Source organism: Brienomyrus brachyistius, chromosome 4, assembly GCF_023856365.1.
Source record: "Brienomyrus brachyistius isolate T26 chromosome 4, BBRACH_0.4, whole genome shotgun sequence".
Taxonomy (NCBI): domain Eukaryota; kingdom Metazoa; phylum Chordata; class Actinopteri; order Osteoglossiformes; family Mormyridae; genus Brienomyrus; species Brienomyrus brachyistius.
In genome coordinates this window covers 15,161,564-15,178,847 of record NC_064536.1, presented here as the reverse complement: position 1 = coordinate 15,178,847, position 17,284 = coordinate 15,161,564, and the positions used below count along the sequence as shown (strand labels likewise).

The 17,284-nt window shown below is 43.5% G+C and overlaps 1 protein-coding gene and 1 long non-coding RNA gene across 2 annotated transcripts in view; one reads left to right on the top strand and one right to left on the bottom strand.

Annotated features, from left to right (window-relative positions):
• LOC125739963 (uncharacterized) overlaps window positions 1-17,284 on the top strand; it is a 305,354-nt gene that overhangs the window by 74,429 nt on the left and 213,641 nt on the right. The gene's annotated exons all lie outside the window — the stretch shown is intronic.
• The window catches only part of LOC125739972 (uncharacterized), a 188,638-nt gene continuing 176,037 nt past the window's right edge, over window positions 4,684-17,284 (bottom strand). Inside the window, exon 3 of the long non-coding RNA XR_007397403.1 lies at window positions 4,684-4,800. This is a non-coding gene — a long non-coding RNA (uncharacterized LOC125739972). The remainder of the gene's footprint in view (window positions 4,801-17,284) is intronic.

The window sequence follows — 17,284 nt, the reverse complement described above, 5'->3', positions numbered from 1 at the left end:
CAAGGAGCCTCTTCATCATGTGCCACATACCTGTGTTCTGCTGGATTTCAGCCACTGTTCTTGAGAGTCTTTTTAGTGAGTCTGACAGTGGAGAAATTCCAAGGACTCTCACTGAAATGTACACACACTTCCTGATCTTTCAGGCAAGTTTAAAAAATGACAAGTATATGGAAAACGGTGAAACAAAGCTTAATAAATGCTCTAAATCTGGAAAAGAATTCCTTTTAAAACTTGGCAAACTGGCTTTTCATAACCTTGAGAAAGGCAATCTCATATTTTATAAACAAGATCTGACAGAGAATGGAATTGATGTCACAGAGGCTGCAGTTTACTCTGGAGTGTGCACAGAAGTCTTTAAAGAGGAGTATGGGTTGTACCAGGAGAAGGTGTACTGCTTTGTGCATCTGAGCATCCAGGAGTATCTCGCTGCTTTATACATGTTTCTGTCAAACTCATCAGCTAATCAGCTGAAGACTGCAGTGAATGAGGCATTAAAGAGCAAGAATGGACACTTGGACCTCTACCTCCGCTTCCTCCTTGGCCTCTCGACAAACTCCAGTAAGAGTCTGGTAAAAAGACTACTGGGCCAGACAACAACCAGTTCACATAACAGTAAGAAAACAGCTCAATATATCAAGGAGAAAATACAAGAGAATTTATCTGCAGAAAGGACCATTAACCTGTTCCACTGTCTGAATGAACTGGGTGACAATTCTCTAATAAAGGAAGTACAAAGATACCTGAGTTCAGGAAGCCTTTCAGCAGCAGACCTCTCACCTGCACAGTGGTCAGCTCTGGCCTTTGTGTTACTGATGTCAGATAAGGAGCTGGATGTGTTTGATCTGAAGAAATACATCAGATCAGATGAAGGTCTTCAGAGGCTGCTACCTGTGATCAAGAAATCTAGGACAGCTCTGTAAGTAATCTTACATGCGTCTGTTGCTAAAGAAGTACAGATGTTATTCATGATTCTGCTTTTATCAAATCAATTAGAGTGTATTTATAACAACCACCTAGGAATTCTTTCTAATTTTATATACTGTAGGATATATATATATATCTTTTAACATCCTTGGTGTGGTGTGTGGTCCAGTGGGTTCGGACTCTGTGCCTGTGGCCAGAAGGTCACTGGTTTAAATACCTGACCGGTAGAGTGATGCTGATTTTGGGCCCTTGAATAAGGCCTTTACCCCCCCAGCTTCAGGGGGCTGGATGCTGACCAACCCTGCACTCTGACCTGTATGTGTGTGTCAGAGAGAGCAAGATCAGAGAGGCGACAGCACTATTTTACCTGGGGGATGAATAAAGCATCACTATTTCATCCCTGTCTGACAGGATTGATAATTGTCTGATTAGTATTTTGGAAATTTAAGAGGTTCTCAGGTACAGAAAAACAGAAAATAAGGATTTCAGTCATGGTGTCAGCAATTCAAAAGTCATATAAAGAAATTATAATTTAAAAAAACTTAAGCTTTTCTTGACATTCAGATCTCACATAAACTCGCACACACACACACACACACACACACACACACACACACACACACACACATCCCTGGCAGGAACTGAACCCAAAACCCTAGAACCCCTGGGTCGGCTGTAGTGCTGAGCACTGAGCCCCAGCGCTGCTCAGAGCTTTATAAAGAAACTTATGCAGACATTACAGAGTCTCAGGGTAACTCACCTTGTAAGGTCATTAAAATGCAGGTTCCTCTCAGCTGGGGAGTCTCAAGAAAAAACTATTTGTGTTGCTGACTAGGACAGGGAAATAACAAAATATCTGATATATTTAAATATCCCAGTTAATGAATGGATTTTAGAGCATGTTCACTCTCATACTCTTATTCAAACTGGCTCTGTAAGACAATACGGAACAGGATTTCAGAATGTATGACTTATGAAAATGTACAACAAATAGAGAAAATACACTGTAAACTCACAGGAGAAGCTGTATTGTACCAACATCTATTCATCTGAGTAAGTATATACTTCATCATTTGTTGTATTTTAAAATAAAAATGTTTATTTTGATATTTTATTTGATATTCCTGTGTGTGGTGTATGTATTTATGTCTTAACACGTTTCCTTTTCCAGGCTGAACAGCTGTAGACTCACAGAGACATGCTGTGAAGTGTTGGCTTCAGCTCTCAGATCAAACTCCTCTCAGCTGAGAGAGCTGGACCTGAGTGACAATGACCTGCAGGATTCAGGGGTGAAGCTGCTCTCTGCTGGACTGGGGGATTCACACTGTAAACTGGGGATACTGAGGTCAGTATTACTCTTTATTCCATACTGTAATCTGTAATTATTGATATATTTAGGACAATACAGAACGGGATTTCGGAATGCATGACTTATGAGAATGTACAGCAAATAGCCAAAGACATAGTAAACTCACAGGAGAAACTGTATTGTAGCAAAATCTGCTCATCTGTGCACATTGATCCAATCCTGATCCACTAGACTTTTCATGGTATCTGTGCTTTGAATTGAAAGTATTCACTGAATTCTTCATGACGGGGAACATGAGGAACATGAGCGGATTGTCTAGTTCCTTTTGAAGTATATGCTGCCTCACTTATTGTATTTAAAAGTAAAAATGTTTATTTTGATATTTTATTTGGTATACCTGTGTGTGGTGTATGTATTTATGTCTTAAGATGTTTCCTTTTCCAGCCTGAACAGCTGTAGACTCACAGAGAAATGCTGTGAAGTGTTGGCTTTAGCTCTCAGATCAAACTCCTCTCAGATGACAGAGCTGGACCTGAGTGACAATGACCTGCAGGATTCAGGGGTGAAGCTGCTCTCTGCTGGACTGGGGGAATCACACTGTAAACTGGAGATACTGAGGTCAGATTTACTCTTTATTCTACACTGAAATTATTGAAATATTTATTGGAGTTGTCACATTTACTTAAATGTAATACTCGTACTGGTGAAGTGATCTTATCTATTGGAACTATTTTGTCTGTCCCTCTGCAGGCTGTCAGGCTGTAGAGTCACAGAAGAAGGCTGTTCTTCCCTGGCTTCAGCTCTGAGGTCAAACCCCTCACACCTGAGAGAGCTGGACCTGAGCTACAATCACCCAGGAGACTCAGGAGTGAAGCTGCTCTCTGCTCTACTGGAGAATCCCAAATGTAAACTAGAGAATCTGAAGTGAGTATAGAATGTGTGTCTGCACCTGCAGTGTATGTGGAGAAAATGCAACAATTAAATAAATGGATTCACCTGTACTATGTCATTCTGCTTCTGCTGTAGTGTGGACCACAGTGGAGAGTGCAGGACCAGACCAGGGGTCCAGAAATGTAAGTTTGTTAGCATGTTTTTATTTTTAATATCATTAATACTACTTCATGGTAGCATTCACACAATTATTGTTATGTGTGCTCTTTTTCCATTCTTTATTTAAAAGGTTGGTTTAGGTTTAAACATGGCTACTTTCTTAAATAAAAACAATAGTACATGAACATCTGTAGAAATACATTATGTATTCACAGACTGGGGGGTCAGACCAGCACATCCTTCGTACCCGACTATCACTCATCTTTCCTACTACTCGCGCACCGCACTCCCTCTCTTTCTCTCCTCCTCTCCCTCCCTCCTGCTCTGCACCTGTACACCGTCAGCACGCACACCCCCGCCCCTCCCTACGTTTAACCTGATGGTATGAACCTTGTCTGCCTCAGCACGTAATTGGTCGCGCGGCTCGCACGCCGTTAACACAGACTTCAGTCATAGTCAGAGCAGCGTGGAGCGCTGAGCCGCCGTGGCGTTTTGCTTAAAAATGTGTCTCGGTCCGGATCCGGATCTTTTGATCGGCTTGTTCTCGACCGACACATCATTAGTCTGCGCTGAACGCTGCTGGAGGGTTTGTGTCCGAAGTGGTTTGAAGGAAGTTCTTATTTTGAAGTAAATACAAATTAACGTTTAGTGGTACTTTTTGGGGGACCGTTTCATATTTAACGTGTTTGATTAATGTTGTTTATATTGTTTTTTACCTGTAATTAAACCTGTTACTTTAGCACGCGCAGCATTTCGGCGCGTTTTCCCGCCGGCGTCGCGCGGCCGTCCGACATTTCCTGAGCTATTTCACATACTTTAATTCCTGCTTCCTTAGGGGACGCTGTGCTGTGTTTATATTTTATGTATCGTACAGAATAATATAGCGCAGACTAAAGTGCAGTTCGGTCCCCAGCGAGTCTCATAGTCTCACATGAGTATATTGGGAATGAAATGTGTGTATTGGAGCGAGTTCTGCGTTAGTGAGTGTGTGAGGTGTGACAGTGATAATGATGGAGATGCTGGGCTTCGTCGTGGGATTAATCGCTCTTCCTCTTGCCTACAGACGCCTGCCAGCTGACGTTGGACCCCAACACTGCATACAGATACCTGTCTCTGTCAGAGGGGAACAGGAAGGTGACACGGGGGAAAGAGCAGCCATATCCTGATCATCCAGAGAGATTTGACAGCTGGGAACAAGTTCTGTGCAGAGAGAGTCTGACTGGTCGCTGTTACTGGGAGGCTGAGTGGAGTGGAAATGGAGCCCGGATAGGAGTGACTTATAAAGGAATCGGGAGGAAAGGAGGGAGTGATGACTGTGGGCTTGGATTCAATGACAAGTCATGGAGTCTGTTCTGTGATCCTGACAGATACTTTGTCCGGCACAATAATAAATGGACTGTCATACCCATAGAGCCCTCAGGCTCCCGCAGAGTAGGAGTGTATCTGGACTGGGGGGCTGGTGCTCTGTCCTTCTACAGAGTCTCCTCTGATGGACTGACCCTCCTGTACAGATTCACCTCCTCATTCACTGAACCCCTCTATTCAGGGTTTTATGTTCATACAAACTCCTCTGTGTCCCTGTGCATGCTGGGATAGCTCACTGTGTGCTGGAGGAATCATTTTTACCTTATCAGAGTCACATGTCGCTGCTTCTCCATGGCAAAAAGGTGAAATCTCTGCTTTTTGACCAGTATAACCCTATTTACTCTGATGTGTGACGTATGTTAGACATAAAATAAATCGGTTTGACAAACTGAACAAACACAGGAAGTTTTTCTCTCTGATTAAAATGTAATCCTGATGATTTTTTTTTTTTTGGGGGAGGGGGGTTCCTCTCCCGTTATATGTAAATTTTATATGTTTGTCTAAATATATTATTACATATTGTATTTGCTACCTGTACACCGACAATAAAGGCTTCCTGTTGTGTTCTATTAATGTCCTGGTTCAGCGCTGCTCAAAGCATAACTGAGGTGAATGAGTAACATAAATCATATAATACAATTAAATAAATGCACTTTAATGTAAATGAACATAAACAATTAGATTAAATCAGTATATATTATAACCATGTAAAAGACGGGAGACATAACTGCGCATAGCCATAGAGTTAAAAAGCAAAATAACATAAATAAATCACATTAGTAACACGTTATATTGAATGATCAAAATACAAGCAGGAATAAATATTTCTTAATTAAAATGGTGAACTTCTAACTCTACCTGACAATCGACAAGCTAGTTAGCGAACGGCGTCTCTCTCACGCCTGTTAGTGTTAAAACATGGGAGAAGAATCATTAAAAGCAAACCAAGTGTTTTCTACCTAAATAAACAATTTCACAAGTAATTAAAAATAAAGCGTAACACATTTTTACTTCTCACAGAAAAATATGGTTTAAGACGGCAGAACCCCGCGTCCGCCCCCTACTGCCGTCCTGAGGTAACTGCGGGCTTCCAATCGATCGCAGCATGTGAGACCCTGCGTTCCCTACGTCCCTATAACAACACGTCAGATATGGGTAACGGGTACAGTCATTATTTAACGTACAACAAAACATTAATATGATAAAAAATATTCTAAAATAAAAGTTTAAAAAATGACCATATTTAGGAACAGTGAGAATGGACAGTTAAGTTGATTTGTTATTCTGACTGCAGCCTTTCTATTTTTTCTTAAGATTAATGAGGATAGCATTCTGATTTCACTACATGCCTGATCATCAATGATGCACTGTATGTGATTCCAAATGACCAAAAAAGCAAATAATCTCTTTTTTAGGAATCCTGATTTACTTTATATTTTAGGTTAAGTTTCTCCACACAATTTAGGAATAAGATTATCAGCCACAATGTGTCCCACAATACACTCACAGTGGCATTGCAGCAATACAGATATATCCATGAACACAGTGGAAAGGTGGATTCTTACTCTGACGTCCCTCTCCTTCCTCCAGTGACGAGCTCCACATTCTGTGCTGCTGCCTCTGCTGGCGGCTTCTTTGGTACAACAGTGACACACATGCAAAGACAAAATTTTATCCATCAGATATCACAAGGGCAGACGTTTCTTATTTCAGAACCACACAGCTGTGGAGTTCTGTCCTGTTACTGTGACAATCACACATTTCTTCTCCTTCACAGACACAAATACACACATTTCTGTTCCTTCAGTAATATACAGATATTACTAGTCCTCCGTGCACACTCACACACACACACACACACACACACACACACATACACACACACACACACACACAACTTCCATCCACATGCAGAGATCCCCAGTATGGCACTGACTCCCATTGAGATGCCATCAGGCTACACGATGGTAACTTCATCCATACGAAGAGAAATTTCACATTCAGCGCTGAAGGGCTTCCCACACACCAGCAGCACAGGTGTAGGAGCCTTTGAGAAGCTCACAGCAAATACAGTATCTGACATGAATATACTGTATGACATTTACAATGTGGTGTCCAATCACTCTCCATTATATTTACTGTCTACAATGGCAGAGTAATGTTGATTCTATTGCATCTAAAGAATGACATTATTTTGATGTTATTTTGCAGTTAATGGTTCAGTCAGTAACTTTTACAGAAGTAACTTTGTCATATTTGCTGAAACTTACTGTGTTCTGACAGAAGGACAGCACTGTGAACCCCTCCCCTAACGGGAGGTGCGGCTTCGAGCACGGCTTGTGTGCCTGGGAGCCCAGCAGCATGGGGGCCCCCGGGGCCGAGTAGGTGAGGCAGGGTGGCCTAATAAATAAAAAATGTATAAAAAATAGAAGAATCACTGGATAAAGTTCACAGTGCTAAATGACTTACAGTAAGAGTTGGATATGAATATGAAATGAATATGAATATGGGGTCAGATTAACTTGAGCTTTTCACATTGTTCAAGAGTCTGATTGCTTGAGGGAAAAAGCTTTTCGTCAATATTGTGGTGCGTAACTTTATGCTCCTGTAGTGTCTTCCCGAGGGGAGGGGTGTGAACACGATGTGTTGGGGGTGTGTATTGTCTTTGATGATGTTGTGGGCCCTCTTGATGACCCTGCTGTCATAGATGTCCTGCAGAGAGGGGAAGGTTGTTCCAGAAATGTACTGTGCAGTTTGGCTGACATACCAAATTTCCTCAGCTTCCTCAGGAAGTACAGTCTTTTGTGCGCCTGGCTGATGAGTTGTGTATTAGAACGGTTTCCACTCTCTCCACTTCGGCCTTACAGATACAAATAGGAGTGTGCTGCAACTTCTTTATCCTTGGGTTAATGATCATCTCCTTCCATAACTGCGAGGCATCCTACCAGCCACCAGGTGGCAGCCTCATCACATACCTGATGCTGTGAGAAATGGGAACATGAAGGATAAAAGAGATCCAGGGAAAAAACATTTTTTAATATGAATTCAGATTTTGATTTGACAAGAAGCAGAAGTTAGCAGCCCCACATATGTGCTGTCATCTTAGGGCCCTCACTACCCTCAGGTCTTAATAGAGCCGCATGTGTAATGTGAGAGGAATGAGCAAAGGCATAATGTCCTCTACAGAGGATAAAAAAGGATAAAAAAGCAATGCCAGGCTACCGCACACACACACACACACACAGTCATGTAATCATATCTTTCTGGGGACCGCTCATTCATTTTTATGGGAAAAATGCTAATGCTAACTATGACAACCTCAACCCCTACCCTGCCCTAACCATAACCATAAGTAACCAAAGAAAATACAAGAGTTTTTGCATTTTTAGTTTTTTCATTACAGTCACAGATTTTTGCAGTCAGGAAATTTGGTCCCCACAAAGTAAGGTATACCTGGACCAAATAAACACACACTCAGGGTGATTCAGAAGCACCACTTCACCTACCTGCATGTGTTTTGGACTGTGAGAGGAATGCAGTGCAAACCCAGCGAGTCCATGCAGACTGGACTCCCAACCAGCTGGTGTTACCCACTGAGCGGATGCAATAATAAGGAAATTAATTAAATGACTTTATTTTCTATAATATTTCAATGGGCAGGTACAGCTCCTATTTCTGTTGAAATGCCTCCCTCCCCAACACAGACCCCTCCTCTCACAATTGCTCCTTTGAGGACCACTCCTGCGGCTGGGTCCAGGCAGCCAGTGATGACCTGGTCTGGCAGAGCTGGACCAGACCACCTGTCACCGCTAACACTGGACCCGCGGGGGACCACATCACTGGCTTGGGTCAGCTGAAGGCCATCGTTTGGTTACCTCTTAAGTATCTGGATGTAAAGAAAATCCCATGTCTTACAATTTTATGTACTGTAGGCCAGGTGGTTAACCAACACGCCACCTTCTGGTCAAACAATGCAGTACATTTTGAACAGTAATTCAAAGGAGCAGGTAAGGGATAGGAATTACCCCACAAACAGTTCTCATGGGCTTGGGGGGCCTGTGGGATTCAGACCTGCTCCCCGTCATCATTACCACAAACAAATTTCCACATTAAGCTGTTGACACTCAAGAAGTAGAACATTTTACTAACAATGTAAAGGTTGTGGGTTCAAATCCTCAGGAAGTCAGGTAAACTGTAACCCTTCCTTGTAATGTAAATGGCTTTGGATAAAAGCATCTAGTATTGTAATTGTTCCTTGGGAAGGAAAGCTACAGGCCACCATTACTAAGCAGAAGGGCTTAACGTTTAGTGACAAAAAGTTCATTTTAAATTACATGTTATGCCACAGTACTGTACATCATTCAGTAACTGCAGGTCTGATGATTTACCTGTATTCATGATTTATTACAGGTATCACCTGTTTTACTCCACTTAGCCCTGTTTTCGCTAATCGAAAGAAATCCGAAGAGGATTTTCACTTTTACGAAAAAGAAAGAAAAGAAAAAATACCCTTTATCATTTGTTTATCAGCGAGCCTAATATAGGTATAGGAAAAGATATAGGTATAGGTACATGTATACGTATAGGTACTCTATAGCTAAAGGTATAGGTACAGGTATAGGTACTGTATAGGTACAGGTATAGGTATAGGTACTGTATAGGTACAGGTATATGTATACGTAAAGGTATACGTATAGGTACTGTATAGGTACAGGTATACGTATACGTACATGTATACGTATAGGTACTCTATAGGTAAAGGTATAGGTACAGGTATAGGTATTGTATAGGTACAGGTATACGTAAAGGTATACGTATAGGTACTCTATAGGTACAGGTATAGGTATTGTATAGGTACAGGTATACGTAAAGGTATACATATAGGTACTCTATAGGTACAGGTATAGGTACAGGTACAAGTATGCGCAGCATAGTGACGTTTTGGTCAATAACAGACCGCATGTATGAGGGTAGTCCTGTAAGATTATAATCGATCTGTCACATATTTTCCTTAAGCATTTAATAGGGCTGAAAAATTCCTTTTGCCTAGTGACATTGTAGCCATTTTAAAGTCACAGTGCAACACATCACTCATATTTGGTATGATTTCGTAGATAATTTTTTTGGTTTGGGAATGCTCTAAACTTTTTCCCATATAAAGTAATGGTAATTGGTCGCTTTACGCCATTTCGGATTACAAAAGGGGTCATAGGAATGTTGTACTTTTGGATAGTGGGGGAAGCCTTTACTACATGCTGATATGTGATTATTAAGTGGATTATTGCTGACTTCTCATTTGCCCTTATTTGATGTGGTCTATAGGGAATTACCTATATGTCGAGAGCTCCTCTCCAAGCAGAGTAGGGGATGTGGCCCAGCTGAAGTCCCCTCTGCTGCCACCTGCTGGCCCCCAAGGCTACTGCATCACTTTCTGGTACCACATGTTTGGTGCCACAGTTGGAAGCCTAAGGTTATACCTGCAAGAATCTCAGCCCCAACAGAGGACACTGGTAAGGCCAGTCCGCAGTCAAGCCAGGGACGTAGGGGGCAGCTACAGTTAACAAACCGGACACAACAGTCTTTTGGGGTTTTCTACATACAAGCAATTATGGTCCCTGTGTCAGGGTCACTAATAGAAAGTAAGCAACTGAAAGGTATATGTCTCAGGGCTTAAAGGAGCCCTCAGCTAACATGTGGGAAAAGTGAGTCACCCAAGGAGGGGGCAGTGATAATGAGCAATTAAAGTTTTTGAGAAACTGGCAACCCTGACCAGGATGAGCAGTTACAGAAGGCTTTGAGTTGCTTCTGCTTCACTAGACCTCCACTCCCACCCCCATCCCCTCCCCCACAGATGTGGAAGAGGCAGGGCATGCAAAGCGACATGTGGCAGATGACCCAGAGTCATGTGACCCTGCAGGAGGTCCATCAGGTGGTGCTGGAGGCGTCTGTAGGTGGTTGGGCGGGAGACGTTGCTCTGGATGACATCACTCTTACCCCTGGAGCTTGCCGTCACTCCGGTACACCCTTTGCTGGTGACATTGGCTGTTGATACCCATGCTTGGTTATCAGCATCGATCTATTAACCTAAAAGGAATAACACTGTTAAATGTTACTGGTGTCCACTGCTGATCCGCGGCTTTGGGACCACAATCATCTCATCCTAATTCCTCTGGTCTACATGCATCCAACGGACCCAGGACCCCCAGACCTGTGTGACTTTGAGGACAGTGACTGTGACTGGACCTCGGAGAGCTGGGTGCGGCGTTCTGGTGGTGGTCCCAGTAGGGAGCCTGGATCCGATCACACCACCGACACGCCCCTTGGGCGTTACTTTTACCTGGGCTCCTCAAGCTCCCAGCCCCCCGGTCACATGGCCTCACTGGTCTCCCCAGAATTCGCTGCGGGTAAATCGAAGTGAAATTTACCCCCATCCTGCTGAAGTCTCACTGTCCCATTCCATGTGCTTGATGGTCACACCATCTCCCTATCACAGGAACAGGTGACTGTCTACAGGTCTGGTACCACATGGATGGGGACAGCATAAGTACCCTAAACGTGTATCAGCAGAGCAAGGATGGCGGACGCAAACTTGTTTTTTCAAAGACTAGCAGCCAGGGGGAGCTGTGGAGGCTTGACAATGTCAGGCTGGATCCTATGGAGGGGTCTGCATTCCGGGTAAGGTTGGCTAAGTGGGGTCATGACTGATAGATATGCGATCTTCATGTCACCACATAGCAAACTCTGCAGATAAGGTTGTTGGGCAATTCCTGTCATTATCACGTTCCAGATTGTGGTAGAGGGTGTCCGGGGGACAGGAGTATCTGGGGGCGTCGCCATTGACGACGTGCTGCTGTCTAATGGAGCCTGCCCACCCCCTGGAGTCTGCGACTTCCAGGGCAGTCTGTGCGGGTGGACCAACGTTGAGGCAGGCGACCAAGCCGATTGGCTACGCGGGCGAGGGAGCTCCCCTCTTCCCAGCATGGGGCCCCGCGTGGACCACACCATGGGCTCCAGCCAAGGTCGTATCTCCATGGAGAATGTGGTGCAAAACAAGGGCAGAACGATATTAGCCAAATTTATAAACGATACGTGTGCGGCTCAGAGTGTTTGAGTTCACAGTTGGTCTCTCGCCAGGCTACTATGTGTATGTGGACAGCGCGGTGGGACAGAAGGGTGACAAGGCCATGTTGTACAGCGAGGTCTTCCAACCAACCCAGGGAGACGGCTGCTTGAGCTTCTGGTACCACAGGCATGGTCAGAACATCAGCAACCTCAGCCTCTACAGCGGCACCAGGTAGCTCAGCCAGCAAATCTGTGATGACAAAAACCAAGTCTCCCAAAAGAGCCCCTTTCATGAACACCTCATGGCGAGGACTGCTGACTGGCTTTGGGTCCTCACAGCACTCTCGACAAACCCAGGATCCCCTTTGGCGATGACGAGAAGGACCTGCTGCTGTGGACAGAGGCCACCAGCCAAGGGGACACCTGGATAGAGGCCACTGTGGCGGTCAACAACATGGAGCCATTTTGGGTAAATGGACATACACTTATCTGCCGGGATGTTCTTAAGCTAGCTTACTCCTGTCTATAATGTAAAGTCATACCTATGTCACTTTTGGAACAAACCTATATGGTATCTAGCCAGCAGGTGGTGTAGTAGTTAAGGTGGTTAAGTGTTTATCTTTGAGTTACCTTCAGTAACATTCTAAAGGTAACCATAATACTCTGCCTCCCCCCCGCAGTTTGTTTTTGTATACGAGAGAGGGGAGAGCGGGCCGGGACACCTGGCTCTGGATGACATCCAGCTCATCAAAGGAAGATGCTCCAGCATCAATTCATCCCTGTCTTCTCCAGGTACTAGCTGATCATTTTAGGTCTGTTAAATATAGGCTGGTAGTTCCTTAGAACTTCATTATTAATAATAATGATGCTGTTTTTAATGTAAGAGGACTTTAGCAGGTGAGCCCTTTGTTTCTCCATTTTGGTCACTCAGCTGCAGTTTACGTCGGCGTGGGTTTGGGTCTCGTGCTTTCTGTTGCACTTGGGGTCATCGCTAGCGTGGTCTTACTGCAGAGGAGTTTTTCCACCTTGTAAGTCGACTCGTCGAGGCGTTTAAGAGGGTGACACTGGGAATGACAGTGACGAAGGCCTGCTTCTGTAACCATGACGTCGTCTTCTGTTTTGTGAGTGTAGGATACCCAGTGTGGGAGACCGTGACGTGGACAACATCATCTTCCACATGCATGACTGCAAACTAGATGTGAGTCAGCAGTGATGAACAGACAGGAAATATATACCTAAAAAATCTATTATATATAATTCTGTTATGGGTCTCTGCTCCGTGCTGCTGTCCATCCGGAAGCTTGTGGGATCGAATCTCAGGACCAGCAAAATAATCATATCATTCTTCAGCCCTTGAGCATTGGACATAACCCCAACTGCTCTGCATGCTGGCTTACCTTACGCTCTGAAGCAAGATTTATAGTTTCAGATGCTGAGATGGCACGTTTTGGTTGTTCAGGCTCGAAAATGGCATACTTTGGATAGTCCTGTTGCCTAATGTCTTCCAGGGATGTGGGTTTGATTCCTAGGCTCAGGATTGTTGCTGTTTCATTACTTATTCTCCGCAAGACTGTTATGTATTTCCCTCCAAAAATATGGTGAACCAGAGTTATGCAAAGTTTGTGAGTTTCAGCCCTACAATGGACTGGTGCCTCTGCCTCTTTTCCAGGGACTTCAGTCTCTCCAAGACCCAGAACTGAAGAAGTGGTTATGGAAAAATGTTTGAAATGTACCTGTAATGTTTGGTCTTTGGGCTCCGTTTTCCAGGAACTGGAGACCACAGGTTCCTCTGAGAAGCTGACAAATACGTCCCCCGCTGTTGACATGGACACCGAAACATCGTCATCGGAAGCCTAGCAGGAAAAACCGATCAACACTGATGACTTTTTTAAAGCTAGATAAAAGTTTGCTGATTTGAATGGGACCCTCCAAGCATGACCTCGGATATCTAGCGGAAAGATTTCCAGGTCAAAGCATTTTTTATTTAAGATCCCTTTATCCAAATCTTTTTCAAAATTTACCGGGTATTTCAGCGTTTCATCCTAGTTTGTTTTTGATGAGTTTCAGCCAGTGAGGGTTTACAATTGTTTCACGTAATGAAATATTCCTGAAAGCCTCTGTACCAGCAGGTGCAATGCCAGATATAGGGGGGGGGGGGGGGGTGATAAAACCATACATTGTACATGTTTTGTCCACATTCACTTCAGTATTTGATGGGTTTGTCATTTCTCACTGCAATTTGTGAAAGTATGGAGTCTGGTCACAGTCAGGCACTGGTACGGAGATCAGTGATGGACGAAAGTGTTGGATGTAATGAGAAGTTCCACAATGTGGTCGACATGTCAAGGCCCTCCACACATGTAATATGAACTATGAGCAATAAAATAAAGGGAATTACTTTCTGTTGTGCTAATCACACTGCGGTTCTTCATTGTTAGTGCACAGCATACGAATAGATATCATAGTAGCTCATCTCCATCCATCACTGCAACCACTTAATCTCAACTGGGGTTACAAGGGGGACTGGAGCCTATCCCAGGAACAAGAGGCACAGGCAGGAACCAACCCACCGCAGGGCACACAGACACGGCCAATTTGTAACCCATCACCACGAAATGAGTCTTATGGGTGAGATTTACAAAATTTGTAGACTCATTTCCTGGTGATGGATCCCATTTAGACTCGCCAATCAACCTATGCTGCACTCTTTCAGACCATAGGAGAAAACCAGAGGCCCTGGCAGAAACCCACACGAACACAGGGACAGCATGCGAACTCCACTCAGGAAGGACCAGGAGCAAACCCAGGCCCTTCTTATTGTGAGGCAGCAGCACTAACCACTGTGCCACTGTGCCACCCTGCAACTGGTCTCAAAATGCATAATTAAAAAAATAAAATAATTAATTGGCAGAATGTTTCAGAACATATTTTGAGTAAAAAGTTAATTTGTTACTTTTATGATCTTCAGGAAAAAAGTAATAAAAAACACTGAACTGGACATTCCTCAATTTTCACTGGCCTATTAGCTGGAGAGTAAGACTATGTATTACATTACTCTGAAATTGTATATTACCTTTGCCGATTGCGTTCATTAGATTAAGTGTATTCCAGCTGGAGTCTCTCTTAAGGCATAGAGTACATTACCTCAGGAACAATCTCTTTCAGGTTTACTATTTAATAATAGTTACTCTTGACATTTAAAAAAACCTTCACCAAGCAATAACAAAATTAACGATCCTGCTTGCGTTGACTGAGAGGATGGAGGTTCAGAGGCTAGTCAAACTCTCCAGTTCTCATCAAATAATTTAATTTATGTAGGGATGTGACAAGTTAAGTATTTAACTAGAGTGACCACATTTTCAAAGCACCAAAACGGGACACTTGTGTAGCTCGTTTGTGTACATGTGTGATCTCATGCACACGCATAGCGCCCTTCCTCAGTCAGTTAATGACCACTTTGTCTCATCCTCCTCCTCCTCATCATCATCATCATCAGAAAGGGATCAGGGGAATAATCACACAAATAAACACATATTCTACATCAAATCACTATACATTTTTTTAAATTGAACTGTGATTTATGATCATTTGTAAAGTTCCTTTAAACATCTCAGTGCAATTAGTAGTGCATTAATATGCATTGTTGCTGTTTTAAGAAACTTAAGAAAGAAATGTATGTACATTGTATGAATACTGACTATGGACAAACTCAGGCTAATCAACAGTGTACAAATATTCATTGTTGCTTTCTGGACAAATCCAGTGCATTTTCTTTGTTTCCTAAGATCAATATTAAATGTTAATTTACTGTTATATGTGTAGCAGGAGAAGGAAACGAGGTGTGTACCTAATTAAGTTCTGGAGGGGGGTAGCAAATCGGAGAGGGCGCTCAGACTATAAGGGTTACCCTGGCACCAACGTTCTAAGCTCCTTTTCGGCGGTCACTTTAATTGCTGGATCTCCTGTTCGTCCGCGGACATCTTACCTTGGTGTGTTCAGCCCGGGTCCCGTGCGTTGTGGCGTGTGGTTGACAGTTGCTTCATCTCGCGTGGAACCACTGCTGCTCTGCCTAGCGGCGACTGTGCTGTGCTGCTGCTCTGCCTAGCGGCGGCTCAGCTTTACTTTGCTTTATTTCTGCTGGCTAGTGACGTTTGCACCGTTTCGCGCTTTCGGTTTGTCTTCTACTCTGTCCAGTCTATAGCAGGCTGAGTCGTCAGCGGGTCCATAGCTGGGGGTGTGTGCGTCCACATGCGTGCGAGCGGGTGTTGGAGGGTTTGACTGGTCCCCCGCTTTCTAAGGGTTTGTGTTCTGTTTTAATTGTATTATGTTGGTTTTGTTTGGTATATTTGGTCTGTTTTGAATGGGATTTTTTATTGTGTATCAATGGAATGGTTTTGTATTTTTGTTTTAGACTGCAGTGTTTTCTTTGGGTTTTGCGTGATTTTGTTTGTGGTTATATTGTTGTTCCTTCCCCGCTCGTGCTGGATGATTCTCGCTGTTTTAGGTTCCGGCGCCCAGCCTTAGATCGGCAAGAAGTGGCTGCTGGTACACGGCGGTATTTCAAGCTTTGGGCGTTCGGGTTGATGTATTAATCTTTTTATGGTTTTATTGTGTAATAAAGGTGTGTGTTTGGAACAACGTCTCTCCGCTGTTTATGGTGAACGGACCAGTGTGCCTTTGCGCGGGGTTAGGGCGATTGAACTTTCTCTGGGTGTAATACCTGGGGTGGCGTAGTCGGACTAACGTGTGGCTATTGGTACCATTGTTTGGTACTATTTGGCAGTATTACTCTCACCACCACTCGCCACATCTGCATGGAGTCGTATCATACTGTAAGGTTCATATGAAATTCACTGAAGAATGGATGCTCCTCAAAAGCATTTTCTTTTGTAGGATCTCCTTATACAAGTCCATAAAAGTGTGGTCCAGGTTCTGACTTGTGGCGAGCAAGAGTCTGTAGCTTCATATGGTTTTGCTCATCCATCCAAGTACTGTTCATTATGGAGAAGATCCTCCCCACAGATGCACTGGTGCCTGGAAAGCTCACTGTAAACTGTATGAGAAAAGACATGCTTCTGACTGATAGTGGTGAATATATCCACCCAGTGGTCAGCTGGGGTTCATGCACTCTGGTAACTTCTCCTCTACATCCTTCCTGATGCAAGTTGTCCTGTCAAAGAGCTCTGAGTCACTGATCTGGCACCGGACCTCTGAGGTCAGATACTTCATTGAAATTCAGAAAAACATTTAATACATATTAGTTCATTACCATCAATTCAGCTGTGACCATTTCAAGTCTATAATGCCAAACATTTCATTCAGCTGAAGCACATTTTGCAGGATTCTTTATTCTGTCACCCAAAATAAATATCTTTACGTCTTTCTGTTACAGCTAAGAAAAATTACTATGTATTAATTGGTTTACTATCCATTGTTGATAAGGCAAATACTGCATAAGACCATAGATTCTCCTTGTGTATTCATAATTAAACCAAAAGGCACTGTGTTAAAAACAGTGTTCATTAACTCCTGCCATTGGGCCACACTCTCAGGCAGTGTGCAAGCAGGTGCCGC